Here is a 22,743-nt window from a genome sequence, read left to right as displayed (position 1 = left end):
ACTCGTCGTCGGCGTCGCCATGGCTGTATCTTCCTCGTTCTTCTGCTTCGTCTCCTTGTTGTGTGCGCAGTTGTGCACTGCACTCTCTAAAAGCCCTAGATGTTATTGTCACATATGCATGTACAGTAGATGGCAGTATTGTCCTGTTTAGGAGTGTCACAACATTGCTATTTACAGAAGACGAACTGCTTTACGGTAGACGAAAACGTGACTGCTGTTGTTGTGTGTTGTTACCGCGCTGGGAGGATGTTAATGAAACTGCCTAACAATAAACCCACATAAGAAACCAAGAACTCGCCCTCCATCATTCTACACTTATACAGGTAAAAGCCAGTAAATTAGAATATTTGAAAAACTTGATTTATTTCAGTAATTGCATTCAAATGGTGTAACTTGTACATTATATTTATTCATTGCACACAGACTGATGCATTCAAATGTTTATTTCATTTAATTTTGATGATTTGAAGTGGCAACAAATGAAAATCCAAAATTCCGTGTGTCACAAAATTAGAATATTACTTAAGGCTAATACAAAAAAGGGATTTTTAGAAATGTTGGCCAACTGAAAAGTATGAAAATGAAAAATATGAGCATGTACAATACTCAATACTTGGTTGGAGCTCCTTTTGCCTCAATTACTGCGTTAATGCGGCGTGGCATGGAGTCGATGAGTTTCTGGCACTGCTCAGGTGTTATGAGAGCCCAGGTTGCTCTGATAGTGGCCTTCAACTCTTCTGCGTTTTTGGGTCTGGCATTCTGCATCTTCCTTTTCACAATACCCCACAGATTTTCTATGGGGCTAAGGTCAGGGGAGTTGGCGGGCCAATTTAGAACAGAAATACCATGGTCCGTAAACCAGGCACGGGTAGATTTTGCGCTGTGTGCAGGCGCCAAGTCCTGTTGGAACTTGAAATCTCCATCTCCATAGAGCAGGTCAGCAGCAGGAAGCATGAAGTGCTCTAAAACTTGCTGGTAGACGGCTGCGTTGACCCTGGATCTCAGGAAACAGAGTGGACCGACACCAGCAGATGACATGGCACCCCAAACCATCACTGATGGTGGAAACTTTACACTAGACTTCAGGCAACGTGGATCCTGTGCCTCTCCTGTCTTCCTCCAGACTCTGGGACCTCGATTTCCAAAGGAAATGCAAAATTTGCATGGTTGGGTGATGGTTTGGGGTGCCATGTCATCTGCTGGTGTCGGTCCACTCTGTTTCCTGAGATCCAGGGTCAACGCAGCCGTCTACCAGCAAGTTTTAGAGCACTTCATGCTTCCTGCTGCTGACCTGCTCTATGGAGATGGAGATTTCAAGTTCCAACAGGACTTGGCGCCTGCACACAGCGCAAAATCTACCCGTGCCTGGTTTACGGACCATGGTATTTCTGTTCTAAATTGGCCCGCCAACTCCCCTGACCTTAGCCCCATAGAAAATCTGTGGGGTATTGTGAAAAGGAAGATGCAGAATGCCAGACCCAAAAACGCAGAAGAGTTGAAGGCCACTATCAGAGCAACCTGGGCTCTCATAACACCTGAGCAGTGCCAGAAACTCATCGACTCCATGCCACGCCGCATTAACGCAGTAATTGAGGCAAAAGGAGCTCCAACCAAGTATTGAGTATTGTACATGCTCATATTTTTCATTTTCATACTTTTCAGTTGGCCAACATTTCTAAAAATCCCTTTTTTGTATTAGCCTTAAGTAATATTCTAATTTTGTGACACACGGAATTTTGGATTTTCATTTGTTGCCACTTCAAATCATCAAAATTAAATGAAATAAACATTTGAATGCATCAGTCTGTGTGCAATGAATAAATATAATGTACAAGTTACACCTTTTGAATGCAATTACTGAAATAAATCAAGTTTTTCAAAATATTCTAATTTACTGGCTTTTACCTGTAACGTCATTGGACAGGCACGCTGTTTATATTGTGGGAAAGCGGACGTGGAAACAGGCTGTCGACACGTCACTCAGGTCCGCATGGAGCTGGAGGGGGCGTGAATTTCGGGAGATTTTCAGGAGAAAATTTGTCCCGGGAGATTTTCGGGAGAGGCGCTGAATTTCGGGAGTCTCCCGGAAAATCCGGGAGGGTTGGCAAGTATGCAGAAATGTCAAAGTCAAGCCGGCAATTTCCCACCCGAGAAGTCAGTGTCAGAAGCGAGATGGCGCCTGTGTGTAAGTCTGGACCAGGACGCAAAGTTTAAACACTCACCTCAGGTATCTTGTTGTGTTGGAAGCAATGGTTGCTCAAGTATTTTAGTCATTACACCAGACAGCAAATTTGCAGGATCTTTCTGTTCGAGGAATTTTACCTATCAGTCACAATCCCGGTGTGAGACATGTGTCGTCCCCTTTTCTGTGCATTTTAAATAGTAAAAACTGAGCGCAAGAAGCATCTAACAACGCAGGAATGCAATTTATTCTGTATGGATGTGAGTCTTAAAACAACAAACGATTTGATTACGAGTCTTCGGGTGACGATTTGATTCAGAATCAATTCTCAATTCAAACCGAACCTTTCAATATGTTATTATTTGGTATCAAAAAAGAGGTCACAGGTTACAAAAGCTCCTCTCGGCTGCTGACGAATGATATACAGTACAGGCCGAAAGTTTGGACACACCTTCTGATTTCAATGCGTTTTCTTTATTTTCATGACTATTTACATTGTACAAACCCCGTTTCCATATGAGTTGGGAAATTGTGTTAGATGTAAATATAAACGGAATACAATGATTTGCAAATCATTTTCAACCCATATTCAGTTGAATATGCTACAAAGACAACATATTTGATGTTCAAACTGATAAACTTTTTTTTTTTTTTGCAAATAATCATTAACTTTAGAATTTGATGCCAGCAGCACGTGACAAAGAAGTTGGGAAAGGTGGCAATAAATACCGATAAAGTTGAGGAATGCTCATCAAACACTTATTTGGAACATCCCACAGGTGAACAGGCAAATTGGGAACAGGTGGGTGCCATGATTGGGTATAAAAGTAGATTCCATGAAATGCTACTGAAATGGTACTTTGGGCTGTGGGATTGAGTGTGTTGTGCAGGTGTTTGAGTTGTATTGGCGGGTTATATGGACGGGAGGGGGAGGTGTTTGTTATGCGGGATTAATTTGTGGCATATTAAATATAAGCCTGGTTGTGTTGTGGCTAATAGAGTATATATATGTGTTGTGTTTATTTACTGTTTTAGTCATTCCCAGCTGAATATCAGGTCCCACCCGCCTCTCACAGCATCTTCCCTATCTGAATCGCTCCCACTGCCCTCTAGTCCTTCACTCTCACTTTCCTCATCCACAAATCTTTCATCCTCGCTCAAATTAATGGGGAAATCGTTGCTTTCTCGGTCCGAATCGCTCTCGCTGCTGGTGGCCATGATTGTAAACAATGTGCAGATGTGAGGAGCTCCACAACCTGTGACGTCACGCGCATATCGTCTGCTACTTCCGGTAAAGTTGCGAACTTTATCGTCGATGTTCTCTACTAAATCCTTTCAGCAAAAATATGGCAATATCGCGAAATGATCAAGTATGACACATAGAATGGACCTGCTATCCCCGTTTAAATAAGAAAATCGCATTTCAGTAGGCCTTTAAATAAGGTACTGTACTGTAGTTCTACTAGGTGTATTATTCACTGTGCACTTCAGCACTCTCTTCAGTGTGTTTAATTGACTTCAACATCAGAGAATTATACACTGATACTAGTGAAAAAGTGCACAGTTTTTTTTAAAGGATTTCTAAAACCAGAGACAAATATTGGATAATTGAATCAAGAGACAACATTCAGGCTTCCCTTGAAATTTGAGCTGGAAGAAGTCCCCTTACGTTTTTGCCAATGTAATTTAGATATATGTGTAATATCCCAATGATTAATGGAGAAAGTGTCATAGAGGAAACACATTGTTGAGTTAATCTCTGTATGAAATTTGGATTCCAAGATTCTACCTTGAACACAATGAGACTCACTTAAGAACATGGACATCACAAATAGAGTATGAGGAACAACTGGAGCAAAGAAAGAAAGAAAAGGAGACGTGTACGATTTGAAAGTCATTATTATTCAGAGGATACATTTAACTGTCTGAATTTTATGTGTGCAAATATGATCTTATATGTGACAGGTTCACATTTTGGTGAGGATTTAGATAATTGTGCAGATTTATTTTCATGCCCCTTTCATATTTTAGTCGAATTTGCATTTAGAATCACGTTTTAACCATGTGACTAAATCACTTAGCTACAGTATAGTGACCCAGAGTTATGGTAGGCCTTAATCGTTATAAATGTAACATTTAATGCAAAGCAGCAAAACATTTATATTTTAACACTGTTAGTTCCCTATAAGGATTTGCTCTTTGTGTTGCCCGATGTATGTTTGTGTGCTGTAATCTTTGTGTTTGCACGGTTATTGTTGTTATTGTATGGTGGGAATCAAGATTTTGCCATAATCAACCATAGGCCACTCAGGCTGCAATTACACCAAACTATGAAGTTAAGTAGAGGACCACAAAATAAGGCCCTTGAGTTGGAGACTCCTGATTAAGAGTGGAATGCTATGAGTTATAACATTATAATAATATAATATAAACAAACAGCAAATCATGTTTGTATGTTAATTTGTTTTCGGATATAAAAAAACTCTCAAATATTGGAGGTAGAGGACATGCTTTTCATAGGACAGCATCAATATTGTTGATCATTAAAGCTTTGGTTTTTGTACAGTTTATATTTCACTATTGACTTCTTTTGTTCAATTCTAATTTGGTTATTCACTGTATGTGTATATATATATTATATATATATATATATATATATATATATATATATATATATATATATATATATATATATGTATACACATATATGTATACACATATATATATATATATATATATATATATATATATATATATATATATATATATATATATATATACACATATATATATATATATATATACATATATACACATATATATATATATACATATATACACATATCCAGTGTATATATACACTTTGATACATATGTTTACGTGTATATACATATATACGTGTGTGTGTGTGTGTGTGTGTGTGTGTGTGTGTGTGTGTGTGTGTGTGTGTGTGGGTGTGTGTGTGTGTGTGTGTGTGTAAATGTGAAAGAAATTGAAATGCGGCCCCTTTGACCAAAATTAATAAAAAAAATAAATAAAGTATCGTATTTTTCGGAGTATAAGTTGCACCGGAGTATAAGTCGCACCTGCCGAAAATGCATAATAAAGAAGGAAAAAAACATATATAAGTCGAACTGGAGCCCGGCCAAACTATGAAAAAAACTGCGACTTATAGTCTGAAAAATACGGTATGTATATAGAGACATACTGTAATAACTTGAAGTAAATAATGAAGATTAAAAACCATTTACGAACAAAAAATAAAATTTTTTACTAAAATCTTACCTTTTATATATTTGCATAGTATGTATATATTATCAATGTTGTATATACAAATCTTTATATATCTAGAAAGGGTGGTCCTAAAGAAGTCGGCATTTTTCGGAGGTCTCAAGAAGGTAACAAATACAACAATGTGTGTGTGTGTGTGTTCTTGTATTTCTACCCTTCTTGATACATCAACAAGGACAAGTACCTTCCATATGAGGACCGGTGAACAAGTTAGAACCGAAATGATGGTCCCAATACGGAAAACCACTGCATCTAATAGCGAATGTCTCATTTGCACCCCTGGTGGTGAAATCCATCAAAATTAGGGTGGTCCCAAAAAGGAGGGATTGTTCAAATGGACTGTGTCAGTTTTAAAAGTGCTCCCCCTCTGGTCAACATATGAAATAACAAGTGTGGGGAAAAATTTAAAATGCTCCCCCTCTGGCTAACATATGTAAAAACAAGTGTGTATAAGACATTGAAATGCGCCTTCTTGGCCAAAATTAATAAAACAAATAAAATATGTGTATAGAGACATACTGTAATAACTTGAAGTAAATAATGAAAATTAAAAAACAATTACAAACAAAAAATTCAACAACAATTTTGCCTGGTTTAGATATTATTTTGCTTTGATAGAGGACATTCTGTACATGCATATTGCTGTTGACAAACCAAATATGATTTTTTTTCATATGGAAAATGAAGAAAATTACTTTTGTCATGTGCTTCTAATAAAACATTTTAAAAAAGATACATTTTGATGCACTGTTGGTCGGCAAAGATATACAGTAGTCAGTTACTTTTGCTTTCAGTTCTGTCTTAGTGGAGGTCTACTTGTCATCCTTAGTTCATTTATGATCAAGTCAAATTTGACAAACAGGTCACTACAATCTGTATTTTGCTTTGGTTAGCCCTTATTATGTTTTTTTGTACACAAGGTGACGATTTAGTTGCAGTCCAATAAAATGCACGTATCTCCAAAATTTGTGAATTTCTGTCTAAAAATATGAAGGGCAAAAAAAACTACTTTTTGGATGAAAATACAACAATTTGGGGACACATGCTTTTACTTGGATAATGTGGAGAATGCATATATTTTTAAGAAACACTTAGTGTTTCTCTCTATGCTGTGTTTCACCTTGAAGGCCTGGAATGTCTGTTGGGAGTATAATGTACTCCCTTTTTGTGGAGGAGGCCTTATCGGTTTAGAACAACCAGGCTGTATTTCTTTTTGGGCGGGAGGAGCTGTTTTCGTACTAAATAAGATGACTCTTTCCATTAGATTTTTTGACCGTTTCTTGATGCTGCTATTGTAAGGGCTGGTGTCATAAAGCTTTAGTAAAACTTGGTAGTATTGCTATTCTGTCTTGGTGGTCCTTATTACTCAACATATATGTCATCCGAAAGAACTTGGGATTGACCATTGGGTTTTATTCCCTGAGAGGAAGACTGGTTGGACGCAACAGTAATTATACAACATTGCTATTAGTGGACTATTAATTGAATGATTTGTTAGGGTCGAATGTGTTCAGCTGATTGACCATTTGTTCTTTTTTAATCACGTTTATGTTTTGTTTTTAGACACACTCTGGAGCAAAGACAGTAAATGAAGGCACTGAGAGAAACCAGACTGCTGAGCACCACAGCTGCGAGGAAGAACACCACGTCCACAGAGTAGTAGGTGTACCAGGGCATCTTGTAGGATTCGGTCCTCAGGTGAGCTGCACCTTTGTGTCTCATGACAAACTCGATCCAGAAGATGGCGTTGTCGAGCGGTGCGATGGGCTGATCTCTGTGCAGCTTGGAGAGTCTCTGCATGCTCGTCCTGTAGGATGAATTTGTAAGAACTTCCCGCAGGGCCTCCAAAAAGTTGTTGTCTTTTTCCATCGAGGCTAATTGGACAATGATGGCTGCTCCTCTGTCTGTGAGACGCTTCAAATTGTCATGTTGGTCGAAAAACAAAGGTATTCCTACAACGGGTACGCCATGATACATAGCTTCCTGAACACCGTTTGTCCCGCCGTGAGCCACAAAAAGTTTAATCTTGGGATGTCCAAGGAGGTCGTTCTGTGGCATCCAGTCCACCAGGAGAGTGTTGTTCCCAAGAGTTGAAGGTTTGGCACCTTTATATCTCCAGATGACTTTCTGAGGCAGCTTGGCAAAAGCCGCCGCTATCTTATCGGCTACGTCGGCAGAAAGTTCGCTCACAAAAGTCCCAAGAGACATAAGGATGACTCCATGTTCTCCAGAACTTTGCATGAACTCCTCCAGGTGGTCTGGTAGGGGCTTGGCAGGTTGACATTGGAATCCTCCAATATAGATGACGTTGGGCATGGTGGGGCGAGGAAATTCGAACACAAAATCCACTCTCATGAGCCAAAGGTCTGCTTCTTGGAACAAAGAGTAGTAGTTCACATCCGGGCCTAAATACTTTTTAATCAAGCCTCGATAATGCGGCGTGATGTACTTAGCGATTTGATAGTCTTCAAAGACAAAAGCCAGAACATTAAGAACTCTCTGAAAAAAGCTCATCTTATCCGAAAATTCCGTCCCAGTCATGGGCACGTAGGACAGAGGGGACGGTGCGATTGCCAAGTGGCCCTCGCCGTGACTGGTCCACCTCACGTTGAAGACCACAGGTAGTTTAAGGTAACCGGCCAGGATGACGCCGCCTGGTACGGCGGGATCTGTCAGAACAAGGTCGTACTTGGCTTTGAGAAGAGACTCGACCAAGTTTTTCTTCTCAAACATCGACTGCAGCAGTTTCGCCGTTTTCTCATGCAGGAGCGAGGCTTTTTCCCCTTGCTCCATTTTTAGCTTGAAACGAGTCCAAGCGGCGTTCCCTTCCCCATGGATGGAGAGTAAATGATCCACGAAGGACGTGATAAAATCTTTGCTGAAGCCTGAATCCACTTCTAGTGTGATGGAGGTGTAAAGCGGCGACGTTTCCTTGATGTACCAGCTGTCGTTTGTTCGCACGACTGTGACCTGGTGGCCTCTGGACTGGAGCTTCTCAATGATGACTTTCATGTTCACCCAGTGGCTCCCATCCACCGGGTAAACAAGCACTTTGCCGCCAGAGACGGCCGTCGCATACAAAATGGAGGCGCCAGTGAGAAAGATCCAGGCCCAGTACATCTTGTACCTAAAATGTGGATTACAGGGCATATATAAACAAACAACAAGCTTGGTTTGCGAAACATGCTAACAGTTAACATGTTTACGTTAGCATGCAAGCATCAAAGTGCTAGCTTTTTGAGCTATTTTTGCAAACGTTTACCCGAGAGTCATATAACTTGGTATGTGACACACACTACCTGCTAGCATTCTAATGTTAGCATGCTAGCAGACTAACATTAACTATACTTGCCAACCTTGAGACCTCCGAATTCCGGAGATTGGGGGGGGTTGGGGGGCGGGGTTTGGAGGGTGTATATTGTAGCGTCCCGGAAGAGTTAGTGCTGCAAGGGGTTCTGGGTATTTGTTCTGTTACGGTGCGGATGTTCTCCCGAAATGTGTTTGTCATTCTTGTTTGGTGTGGGTTCACAGTGTGGTGCACAGTTTCAAAGTTGTTTATATTGGGTGTATATTGTAGCGTCCCGGAAGAGTTAGTGCTGCAAGGGGTTCTGGGTATTTGTTCTGTTACGGTGCGGATGTTCTCCCAAAATGTGTTTGTCATTCTTGTTTGGTGTGGGTTCACAGTGTGGTGCACAGTTTCAAAGTTGTTGGAGGGTGTATATTGTAGCGTCCCGGAAGAGTTAGTGCTGCAAGGGGTTCTGGGTATTTGTTCTGTTACGGTGCGGATGTTCTCCCGAAATGTGTTTGTCATTCTTGTTTGGTGTGGGTTCACAGTGTGGTGCACAGTTTCAAAGTTGTTTATATTGGGTGTATATTGTAGCGTCCCGGAAGAGTTAGTGCTGCAAGGGGTTCTGGGTATTTGTTCTGTTACGGTGCGGATGTTCTCCCGAAATGTGTTTGTCATTCTTGTTTGGTGTGGGTTCACAGTGTGGTGCACAGTTTCAAAGTTGTTGGAGGGTGTATATTGTAGCGTCCCGGAAGAGTTAGTGCTGCAAGGGGTTCTGGGTATTTGTTCTGTTACGGTGCGGATGTTCTCCCGAAATGTGTTTGTCATTCTTGTTTGGTGTGGGTTCACAGTGTGGTGCACAGTTTCAAAGTTGTTTATATTGGGTGTATATTGTAGCGTCCCGGAAGAGTTAGTGCTGCAAGGGGTTCTGGGTATTTGTTCTGTTACGGTGCGGATGTTCTCCCGAAATGTGTTTGTCATTCTTGTTTGGTGTGGGTTCACAGTGCGGTGCACAGTTTCAAAGTTGTTGGAGGGTGTATATTGTAGCGTCCCGGAAGAGTTAGTGCTGCAAGGGGTTCTGGGTATTTGTTCTGTTACGGTGCGGATGTTCTCCCGAAATGTGTTTGTCATTCTTGTTTGGTGTGGGTTCACAGTGTGGTGCACAGTTTCAAAGTTGTTTATATTGGGTGTATATTGTAGCGTCCCGGAAGAGTTAGTGCTGCAAGGGGTTCTGGGTATTTGTTCTGTTACGGTGCGGATGTTCTCCCGAAATGTGTTTGTCATTCTTGTTTGGTGTGGGTTCACAGTGTGGTGCACAGTTTCAAAGTTGTTTATATTGGGTGTATATTGTAGCGTCCCGGAAGAGTTAGTGCTGCAAGGGGTTCTGGGTATTTGTACTGTTACGGTGCGGATGTTCTCCCGAAATGTGTTTGTCATTCTTGTTTGGTGTGGGTTCACAGTGTGGTGCACAGTTTCAAAGTTGTTTATACGGCCACCCTCAGTGTGACCTGTATGGCTGTTGACCAAGTATGCCTTGCATTCACTTGTGTGTGTGAAAAGCCGTAGATATTATGTGACTGGGCCGGCACGCTGTTTGTATGGAGGAAACGCAGGCGTGGCGACAGGTTGTAGAGGACGCTAAAGGCAGTGCCTTTAAGGCACGCCCCCAATTTTGTTGTCCGGGTGGAAATCGGGAGAAATTCGGGAGAATGGTTGCCCGTGGAGACTTTCAGGAGGGTCACTGAAATTCGGGAGTCTCCCGGGAAAATCGGAAGGGTTGGCAAGTATGACATTAACATGCTAACTTTTTAGCTGACTTTACGTATTTTTCTCTAATTACACAGCCATCTACCTTACAGTCATTTAACTTGTTATGTGACACATGCTGACTGATAACATGCTAACGTTAGCTTGTTAGAATGCTAATATTAACATGAAACTTTTTGAGCGAAATCTACAACCCTGTACTCCAGAGTTATATAACTTGGTACGTAACACTTGTTAATTGTTAGCATGCAAACATTAGTATGCTATCAAGCTACTTTATTTCCTTATTTTTCACTTCTTTCTCTACTTTCACAGCCATACACCTTACAGCAAGTCTTAGCATTTGAATGTGCACATGCTAATCTTTTAGGCTAGCTCTGTAGCTCATTGTTTACAGTTTCCCACTAAAACTCACGGATTTGGACACTCGGCACCGTCTTAAAAGTACGGCGGCTTCCGGCGACCCCGGGTCAGGGGTTCAAGGCACAGATAACAGGCCCATTAAAATTTCTGCAGGAATTTTCTAGTTGAACAATACTGTACTAATATAGCCCTAGTGTGTGAATATGAGTGTGACCATCTATCTGTGTTGGCCCTGCGACGAGGTGGTGACTTGTCCAGAGTGTACGCTGCCTTCCGCTCGAGTGCAGCTGGGATAAGCTCCCCTGACCCCGAAAGGGACAAGCGGTAGAAAATGGATGGATGGATGGATGCAGTCTAAAACATGACATTTGTCAATATAAACACATTTAAAATAATTATAGTTGGATATTACGTACATTTACAAAGTCTCCAAGGCAAAAGCATATTAGAAAGTATCCAGTAACAAATGTGTCCGCATCAGTCAACTTCCTGCAACGGTATCAATTTTGTGTTAATAAATGTTAACTAAAATTTTTTTTTGTTTTGTTTAACATTTAACACTGAGCTGTGCTGTCCAGTTATCTTGTGTTCTTTCACTTCTGTACCTCATTTGCACGTACTGTACTGAATTATACAGTAGAATTTGCATGCAGTTGCAATTCCAAGCCGTAGTGTATAGACTACGGTGTGTTGCCTTAGCCAGGAAGTGGTCTTTGCCATTAAATTTAATATGACAGTCTTTTGTTTTGTTCTACAAAATGTTTATACGGTAAATATTGTATTTATTACAGACCAGTTCTTTGATTGTAATGTGCATCTTAGTTTTAGATTGCATCAACAAATTTAGAGGTGTAACATCGTTAATGTTAATCAGTAACATGTAATGAGTCCACTCTGAGGGCTTGACTGCTTGTTTCCTGGCCAAGTGTTTGAACCCGTGTGGAGTCTGCACCTGGACGTGGAGCAAAGTTATCGAAATGTTGTCCATTTGGATTTTACGTGAATCAATAGCCGGTAATTCCAACGAACTTTGGTCGGTACTTAAAAAAAACAACCTGGGTACCCATCTCCAGTCATGAGCTTAACGTGATGAATTATTGTGGCCACTAGGTGTCGCCAAACATTTACCACTTCTCTTTAACTTTAAGTCGACATAAGTTAATTCCAGACACTAAATAATAAATATGTGTTTTTTTTATGTCTACCATTGTATGATTTTACACTACAAAATAGTAAAAGTATATATGATTAGTACTGATATCGCATCACATCGATATCAGTATCGGCCAAAACGCAAGGCTCCAGTGAAAAACTTGTATCGAAAGTCGGGACAAACCTAATATTCATCCACTGAAACATTTTCTACCACTTATGCTCTTCACGGTCATGGGTAAGAATAAACTTATCCCAGTTGACTGTGGGAGTGGTTGAGTGCAGCCAAAGTCAGCTGGGATAGGCTCTAGCACACCTCCTAAACTTTATAATGGCCGAAAACAATATTTGGGATAATTCAAACCTCTGGAGAATTTTGTCTCTCCAAGCTGGGCTGGGCTCCAGCTCACCCAGGATAAGCGGTAGAATATGAATGCAAAACTATATTAAATGTAATTATTGATTGTCTAGAGCAGGGGTGTCAAACGTACGGCCCGCGAACAGGTTTTATCCGGCCCGCTGGATGAGTTTGCTAAGTATAAAAATGAGCCAAAATTTTTGAATGAAAGAAACTGCTGTTCTAAATGTGTCCACTAGATGTCGCAATAGCAATTCGTTGTATCTTTGTAGATGATGCTACATATGCATAAAAAAAAATAAACCCCATGATGTTAGTGCACCAGTCGAGGAAAATGAGCAAACTACATAAATAACATCCTGTAATTTGATTTTGATATTATCTTTTTTTATCTTGATAGATTGAAAATTAGGGATGTCCGATAATGGCTTTTTGCTGATATCCGATATTCCGATATTGACCAAAACCTTAATTACCGATTCCGATATCAACCGATACCGATATCAACCGATACCAATATATACAGTCGTGGAATTAACACATTATTATGCATAATTTGGACAACCAGGTATGGTGAAGATAAGGTCCTTTTTAAAATAAAAAAAATAAAAAAATGAGATAAATAAATTAAAAACATTTTCTTGAATAAAAAAGAAAGTGAAACAATATAAAAACAGTTACATAGAAACTAGTAATTAATGAAATTAACTGTTAAAGGTTAGTACTATTAGTGGACCAGCAGCACGCACAATCATGTGTGCTTACGGACTGTATCCCTTGCAGACTGTATTGATATATATTGATATATAATGTAGGAACCAGAATATTAATAACAGAAAGAAACAACCCTTTTGTGTGAATGAGTGTAAATGGGGGAGGGAGTTTTTTTTGGGTTGATGCACTAATTGTTAGTGTATCTTGTGTTTTTTATGTTGATTTAATTAAAAAAACAACAAAAAAAAACGATACAATAATAAAAAAAACAATACCGATAATTTTCGATATTACATTCTAAAGCAGGGGTGCTCACACTTTTTCTGCAGGCGAGCTACTTTTCAATTGATCAAGTCGTGGGGATCTACCTCATTCATATATATAATTTATATTTACTTATTTATGAAATATGTTTTTGTTAACAAGTTAAAGGTGTTTAATGATAATACAAGCATGTTTAAGACATATAGTTAATATTGTTAACAAGTTAAAGGTGTTTAAAGATAATACAAGCATGTTTAACACTTCTAGTTAATATTGGTAATGAAGTTAAAGGTGTTTAAAGAAAATACAAGCATGTTTAACACATATAGTTAATATTGTTAACAAGTTAAAGGTGTTTAAAGATAATACAAGCATGTTTAACACTTCTAGTTAATATTGGTAATAAGTTAAAGGTGTTTAAAGATAATACACGCATGTTTAACATATATAGTTAATATTATTAACAACTTAAAGGTGGTTAAAGATAATACAAGCATGTTTAACACATATAGTTAATATTGTTAACAAGTTAAAGGTGTTTAATGATAATACAAGCATGTTTAACACATATAGTTAATATTGTTAACAAGTTAAAGGTGTTTAATGATAATACAAGCATGTTTAACACATATAGTTAATATTGTTAATAAGTTAAAAGTGTTTAAAGATAATACAAGCATGTTTAACACATATAGATTCCTTTCTTTCATGAAGACAAGAATATAAGTTGGTGCATTACCTGATTCTGATGGCTTGCATTGATTGGAATCAGACAGTAGTGCTGATGACGTCCGCATTTTCGAATGGAGGAGAAAAAAAGTCCTCCTTTCTGTCCAATACCACATGAAAGTGGTTGGTTTTTGGCATCTTATTTATCCAGCTTCCGTACTCCTTTGTATACACTTTACAAGAAATACACTGTCTGCAAACTCCGTAGCTTGCTAGCTTGTGCACGCCAGCTTTCTGAGACTCTTATTTTGCTAGCGCAGGCAGGATGAAGCAGCGCTTTTATTGTGCAACTGTGCAGTCGGTCTTTGGAGTTTTGACGACAGGTACGGTGCCAGAGTCTGTTGAAATAAAGTGTTTCTCGCCTTCCAGTCGATAATTTTAATGAGCTGGCAGCAGCCAGCGTCATCTCAAAAGACCCTCGGGTGCCGTGAATGTCAATCAAGTGACGAAAGTGACGTCATAGTGAAGATTTATGATGGCTCATTTTTAGGACTATTTCTTTAATGCCTGACTGGTGATCGACTGACACACCCTCCGAGATCGACCGGTAGCTCGCGATCGACGTAATGAGCACCCCTGTTCTAAAGCATTTATCGGCCGATAATATCGGCAGGCCGATATTATCAGACATCTCTATTGAAAATTAACACCAATGAGTTGACTGATGAACATTATCACATAATTTATTCAGTATAAATAACGACAAATAAAGATAGAATACTATTAACCGCAGCATGAAAGTGTAAAAAATACCCCAACAACATTATGATTTGTACATTTTCAGAATGTGCTTGTTCTATTTTTAAACAAAGAAAACAATCTGTAGTTGTCTTTATTTTTAAGTTATTGTGCCGTGATTTTACCAGTCTGGCCAAATTGGGAGTAGATTGTTCTCCATCTGGCCCCCCGATCTAAAATGAGTTTGCCAAGTGGTCAAGTGGAACCTCTAAAATCAAATGCCTCTGCAGTCGTATAATTTGGAATTGTAAAAAAATTGTCTGGATAAAAACAATACGCCTCCGAAGTCAAGACAAAGCATCAGATTCAGAAAAATGTGACAACCACAGAATTGGAAATTATTGCAATGTCCTGGAGGCTCTGGAAAACATAATACAAATCCATACTGTCCATCATCATCATCATCATCATCATCATCATTTCTTTTTATTCCTTTCATGAAAATGCATACATACAAGCCACGTACAGTTGACACTTTCATTGTTTTTTGTTTCTTATACATTTCCATGATCAGAAAGGAGCAGATGGAAGACTAACATTATTAAATTTATCTGCCCACTTTTTGACACAAATTATTTAGATGACTTTATCACCGTTCCCTCCACCAACACCCGAACTCCAACATACTTTTTAAATTTTCGTTTAAGCATTTTCACAATGACACGTCCAATCAAAATCAAAAATCAGTTTGATATAATTCCAGTTGTCACTTTTTGTAATTCTTTTTAAATTCAAAAATATTCTTGCAACTTTTTCCATTCCATGCTTTCACACCAGCAACAGACAAGCACATTTGCTTCAAATTTGTTCGAAATTTTGGATGTTTAATATCATACGGCCTTCTGTGGTTCTCATCTTCAGACGTGAACACAAATAACTTTTGTAAGTCCTTTGGAAGAACTTTATTTCTAGCTTTGAACATCACTAATAGAGTATGCAATTCTACAATGTCGTTTAGTTTTAATAATCCTGTCCTAATGAAGAGTGGATTTGTGTGGTCTCTGTATCCTACTTTAGAAATAATACCAATTACTTTTTTCTGTGATAGAAATAAAGGCATTATGTTGCTGTGATGTATGTATTTCCCCATATTTCTGCACAATAATTGAAATAAGGTAGAATAATTGAGCAATGTAGCATTCTCATTGTGTTATACGGGAAACTGTATTTAATGATACCATGATAATAGAAGTCAAATTGAACGTGCAATGAAAAGTGAGCGATTTTACTTTTTTCCGTTTCATAATAACACACCCTAGGAAATAGTAATTGCAATATTTCCAATGTTTTTTTTCCAAAGTTGCACAAATCAGAGGTCGAGCAACATAAATGTTGCTTTGACCTTGGAGGTTCTACTGTGTCAGGGACATGCGGTCGAGGTAGATAGGTGAGGAGGTACCCCCGCTCATTACTAAATAATAATAATAATAATAAAACCATAAAATAAATACTAATATTTGTCCATTAAACTGTGTTATAAATGTGTGTTCTGTATGATTAAAATCGCTTTTTAGCATTTATTTGAGTAAAAATGACTACATTTGCACACAAATCGATCATCACCGCATGTCGTACGCACACACACACACCTGAATGCATTGTTGCTGCGATTGGACTACCAATATGACTGTTAACATTTCATAAGTAGTAACTATCACAGTCGATACAAAAGTCAATATTAGCCTACCTCATTTGACTTCCAGTGCGGAATTCCCCTTCAGCTGCAGAGAGCATGTGTTGTCAGTGTTCCAACTGGAGCAGGACTTTGGCTTTCAACATCAAATGCTTACTTGCTCGTGTGCTGATAAGCAAGTTCAAAGTTGGTCTTGAGGTTGACCGGTTTTATGTGATAAAAATGGGTTTGGCAGTAGAAGTTAGTTGACGGAGTTTTGACAGTTCAAGTTAGAGGGGAACTCGTGCATATGAATGAAAATACTCCACAGCAGGTGTGATGTTTTAGTGGGAATATGCTTTCTAACCTATACTCAGTGGCCTAGTGCAGTGTTTTTCAACCACTGTGCACACTAGTGTGCCGTGAGATACAGGCTGGTGTGCCGTGGGAGAATATGTAATTTTGCCTATTTGGGTTAAAAATATTTTTTGCAAACCAGTAATAATAATCTGCAAATGTGCCGTTGTTGAGTGTCGGTGCTGTCTAGAGCGCGGCAGAGTAACCATGTTGTACTCTTCCATATCAGTAGGTGGCAGCCGGTAGCTAATTGCTTCGTAGATGTCGGAAACATGGTTTGTTGTGATAACAATATGCAGACGACAGCGTGCAGGTAAAAAGGCATCTAATGCTTAAACCACAAATAAACAAAAGGCGAGTGCCGCTAAGAAAAGGCATTGAGGCTTAGGGAAGGCTATGCAAAACAAAACTAAAACTGAACTGGTTGCAAAGTAAACAAAAACAGAATGCTGGACGACAGCAAAGACTTACTGTGGAGCAAAGACGGCATCCACATAGTACATCCGAACATGACATGACAATAGGATAGCGACAACTTAAATAGCCTTGTTTGCTAAAACAAAACATACAGAAGACATGAAACTTCTACAGGAAAATACCAACAAAACAGGAAAAGCCACCAAAATAAGAGCGCAAGACAATAACTAACACTACAAACAGGAAGACACCAAAAAACCCCAAATAAGTCACGGCGTGATGTGACAGTACTTTGAGACAAGAGCTATAGTCATGCATGGTTGGTTATGGTTAGAATTTTTATCCAACACTTGCGAGAACAACTTTTTATTGTCAATATCAGCTGCTGAGTTTAATGTTTTTATGTTTTCTGCTGGTGGCGTGCCTCCGCATTTTTTTCAATGACAAAAATGTGCCTTGGCTCAAAAAAGGTTGAAAAACACTGGCATAGTGGTTAGAGGGTCCGCCCTGAGATCAGTAGGTCGTGAGTTCAAACCGAGTCATACCAAAGACTATTAAAATGGGACCCATTACCTCCCTGCTTGGCACTCAGCATCAAAGGTTGGAATTGGGGGTTAAATCACCAAAAATGATTCCCGGGCGCGGCACCGCTGCTGCCCACTTCTCCCCTCACCTCCCAGGGGGTGAACAAGGGGATGGGTCAAATGCAGAGGACAAATTTCGCCACACCTAGTGTGTGTGTGACAATCATTGGTACTTTAACTTTAACTTTAGTGCTTTGACACTGGTATTTTTGTCTTTCAGACACAACATTTCCAATGATTTGTGCATTTATTTTGGTGACATCCTGAATGATGAATGTCATCAATGTCAGAGATAATCCGATATTCCGATATCATCCAACTCTTAATTACCGATTCCGATATCAACCGATATCGATGTATACAGTCGTGGAATTAACACATTATTATGCCTAATTTTGGATGCATTAACAAGGTTTTCCAAAATGAATCAACTCAAGTTATGGAAAAAAATGCCAACATGGCACTGCCATATTTTTATTATTGAAGTCACAAAGTGCATAATTTTTTTTAACATGCCTCAAAACAGCAGCTTGGAATTTGGGACATGCTCTCCCTGAGAGAGCATGTAAAAGTTGAGGTGGGCGGGGTTGGGGGAGGGCGAGGGTTGAGGTGGCGGGGGTAGGAGGTAGCGGGGGGTGTATATTGTAGCGTCCCGGAAGAGTAAGTGCTGCAAGGGGTTCTGGGTATTTGTTCTGTTGCGTTTATGTTGTGTTACGGTGCAGATGTTTTCCCGAAATGTGTTTGTCATTCTTGTTTGGTGTGGGTTCACAGTGTGGTGCATAATTGCAACAGTTTCAAAGTTGTTTATATAGTCACCCTCAGTGTGACCTGTATGGCTGTAGACCAAGTATGACTTGCATTCACTGGTGTGTGTGAAAAGCCGTAGATATTATGTGACTGGGCCGGCATGCAAAGGCAGTGCCTTTAAGGCACGCCCCCAATATTGTTGTCTGGGTGGAAATCGGGAGAAATTCCAGCACATTTTCGGGAGGGGTACTGAAATTCGAGAGTCTCCCGGGAAAATCGGGAGGGTTGGCAAGTATGACTGGGAGACGCAACTGTTTTAAAAAGTCATAAATTGTACTTTTTGAAACCGATACCGATAATTTCCGATATTACAATTTAAAGCATATATCGGCCGATAATATCGGCAGTCCAATATTATCGGACATCTGTAATGATCAGTATTGTTTTTTTGTTCTATTTGTCAATTAATTGCATTTTGAGGTATACATGGGGCAAAATAGAGTGCAGGACATGGCTGTAACCAGCAGAGGGGCTATTAATTGAGTATAGGCAAAGTCTTGTATAACAGTGGTCCCCAACCTTTTTGTAACTGCGGGGGGTGGGGGTGGGGGGAGTCCCGGAAGAGTTAGTGCTGCAAAGGGTACTGGGTATTTGTTCTGTTGTGTTTATGTTGTGTTACGGTGCGGATGTTCTCCCAAAATGTGTTTGTCATTCTTGTTTGGTGTGGGTTCACAGTGTGGCATATATTTCTAACAAAGCTTAAAGTTGTTTATACGGCCACTCTCAGTGTAACTTGTATCGCTGTTGATCAAGTATGCGTTGCATTCACTTGTGTGTGCCTGCAGAAGCCGCACATATTATGTGACTGGGCCAGCACACGTTGGACTGGATGAAAAGCGGACGTGACGGTTTTCGGGAGGGTCCCTGAAATCTGGGAGTCTCCCGGGAGGGTTGGCAAGTATGAGAATTAGCGGTGAATGCGGTGTTACCGCGGCACCGCCGCTGTATATAATCGGCGGGCCACCTCTTGATATCGCCTCAAGGGCCAAGTCAAATTACACGGCCAGAGTTTGACACCCATGACTTAGACTAAGACAAACTTTATTGAGCCACAAGGGAAATTGTTCCACACAGTGGCTCAGTTACAAAGGATGGAAAGGGTAAGGATGGAAAGAATAATGCAGGTATAAAGTTGACTAAAAATGTACCATAGTAGCAATATAAAATATAACATATATGTAATATGTACATATTATATATACAGTATATAATATATACTGATATATTATATTATATTATATTGTTTTACATAATATATACAATATATAACAAATCCCAATTACCATGTACAATATTACAGTATATGTAACAGCTGGCCTGAAGACCGGAGGCTGCACCCTGAAGTGATAGAACATAACAAATCAGTGATGGACTGAGGGGCCCCACCACGCAACGCACGGAAAGTCCGGACTAAAATCTATTATTATGCACCAGCTGTTTGATTGCAACGTGTGTCCTCGTTTTAGTCTTGATTGCCATATTTGGAGGTGTTAAAATCGCCATGTAAAATCGCTAATGCTATTCAGCAGCATGTATAGGGCAAATCGACTGTAAATTACCACCAAGCTAGGGCATTTTAAAACTTTACGTCGGAGTTTTTTCTATCAAGCCCCCTTGCTTTGTCGGCATGGAAAATAAAAAAATTAAAAGCATTACCTAGAGGCGATATGCGTGTACATTCCGGTGGAGATTCGCCACAATTTTTTTTATTATTACAATGTTTTACAGTTCTTTAATATGTCATACTAGTGTGAACATTATTGTGATTTCACTTTTATTGCCGCATTAAATCCATAAAGGAGCAATATGTTAACTGTTAGGAATGAAGTGATACCATGCAAATCCAGAAGAGGGCGTTAATGCAACTGCTTGGTCAGCTGATCTCTTCGCAGCCTAGAAAGTCTCTGGTGATGGTCCTGTGGGAGGAAGAAGTCAGCCTTTCTTGTGTGCTATGTTACGCATTGTCCTCTTAAGTCAGGGTTATCGAATGCAGACAATTGCAAGGGGGGGGAATCTAACTATATACTTTTAGCTTGTCTTTCAAGCCCATTTTGTTGTGATTAATCCAATGCTACTCAAGTCAACTCATTTTCTTGTATTAGCTGCAAAACCTGCATATTTTCCTCTCTCTGCAAACAACGTAGCTTCCTGTTTGATGAATGAAATGTTAAACAAAGCACGTGTTCGTGTGTGTGTGTGTGTGTGTGTGTGCAAAAAAAAGTTCTCCCCACTGGGACTTTAAATATTTCCTGGCTTTGCTTGCCTCACCCTGAATTCCCCCCATGAAGAACAATGTTATTAGGTGCAGTGAACACTCTGATGTCTTTGTCCTGGCTGCTCAGTCAACAAGAATAAGAACACCAGAAGGTGATCTGCCTTTGATGCGAAGAGACTCCCCGCCCAAGCACAATCGACGATCTCCTTCATGTGAGTACACAACGTTGTTTGCGTTTGACAGCGGTTCACTTCTTCTTACGCTTTAACGACAGTTTAGAATGTTAAGTGGGATTGTTCTAAATCTGAAGTGATTTCTTATCCGTTCCAGACGCCACACATGAAGATACAACATCAGGCATTGAACAGCTGTGGGGTGTGTTACAATAACAGAAAACGTAACACAATACGCACTTTTTGATTCTGTCCCAACATCTTTACAAGCCCAAAATCACCTGAACAAATGGTATCTTACAAAATCAACAACCATAAAAATCACCATAGCAACACTCAGGACACAAACACAGGCACCATGACAACTTTTATCCTGGGACTATTTTTTTTTTTACATTGTGTGATGAGCTAAGTATACTACTAAGAGCTAAATGTGATCTAGCTAAATACATCTGGCAACTATAAATAAAAAACACATACCGTATTTTCCAGACTATACGGCGCATTTAAAATCAATTTTTTCCCCCCTTTATAACCCAGTGCGCCTAATGTACGGAATAATTCTGGTTTTGCTTACCGACCTCGAATACATTTTATTTTTATACATGGTGTAATGATAAGTGTGACCAGTAGATGGCAGTCATACATAAGAGATAAGTGTAGACTGCACTATGATGGCAATATGATTTGTCAGAAAGCGGTTTGAAGATGGTATGTAAAACATAATCTATGCAACATTTTGACCAAAGAACCACCATTACATGTTATGTAGACCACAAGGAAGTGTTTTTAAATTTAGAAAAAAAATTAATAATATGACTCCTTTAATGCGCTTTATAATCCGGCATATATGAAAAAAAATGGAAAATAGACCATTCAACGGCAGTGCGCTTTATAGTCCGGTGCGCCCTATGGCCCGGAATATACTGTACTTTGCACATTAAACTAGTGTTGTCAAATGATAAAAAAATTAAATCAGATTATTCACACTTTTGCATTTTAATTAATCACAGTTAATTGCTTGCGTGTATAATTTTAATTGACTTTAAAAGAGACCCCGATATTTTGACACAAATTCAATTTCAATGTCCGAATGTCATAAATGATACATTTTTTTACCTGAATGCATATCATTTATTTGTTCAAAACTTGCTAACAGTTTTATCTAAAATCCCGGCAGGATGTATTTTGAAGGGCAACTGACCAGCGAGCACACTAGTCCCGGTCTCCTTGTCAGGACCTGTTACCTCAGGCCTGACCCAGTTTTATGTTTTTGTATTGTTTTTCCGAGTTTACTGTTTGGCATTCTTATTTTCGTTCCACTTCCTGTTCTGATTGGCAATCTGGGCACACTCCAATCAGGCGTCTTTATATGCTAGCCCTATAAATGATCTCTTTATTTATCACTCATGGTAAATGTTGCTGGTAAATTCTTTGCTAAACTTGCACAACTTTTCTTGTGCTTCCTGTGCACTTCCCTGCTGCACTCTCCTTGCGTTTTGAGAATTAAAGATATTATTAACTGCACATCGTCTCCTGTGTCCGGGTCTTGGGGTCACAGCTACCGCAGCGATGCGTAATCGTAACACTTCTCTCCCGTATGCATTGAACTGCTTCGCCTTTCAGGTAGCCATTCGTGTTTAAGGTAAAGGCGCATTATGCAAGTAGAATTGTCTCAACTTATATATATCAATATGATATATTAATATGTGTTAATAAATATATAAATACAAA

The 22,743-nt window shown here is 39.4% G+C and overlaps 1 protein-coding gene and 1 pseudogene across 2 annotated transcripts in view; one reads left to right on the top strand and one right to left on the bottom strand.

Moving 5' to 3' along the window:
* The window catches only part of LOC133608890 (UDP-glucuronosyltransferase 2B37-like), a 696,509-nt gene that overhangs the window by 626,924 nt on the left and 46,842 nt on the right, over positions 1-22,743 (top strand). The window lies entirely within an intron of this gene.
* On the bottom strand, positions 7,010-8,500 carry LOC133608357 (UDP-glucuronosyltransferase 2A2 pseudogene; annotated as a pseudogene).

The sequence above is a fragment of the Nerophis lumbriciformis genome, linkage group LG06 (genome assembly GCF_033978685.3).
Source record: "Nerophis lumbriciformis linkage group LG06, RoL_Nlum_v2.1, whole genome shotgun sequence".
Taxonomy (NCBI): domain Eukaryota; kingdom Metazoa; phylum Chordata; class Actinopteri; order Syngnathiformes; family Syngnathidae; genus Nerophis; species Nerophis lumbriciformis.
Note: the sequence above shows the minus strand (reverse complement) of the source record. Positions and strands in the feature narration are given on the sequence as shown.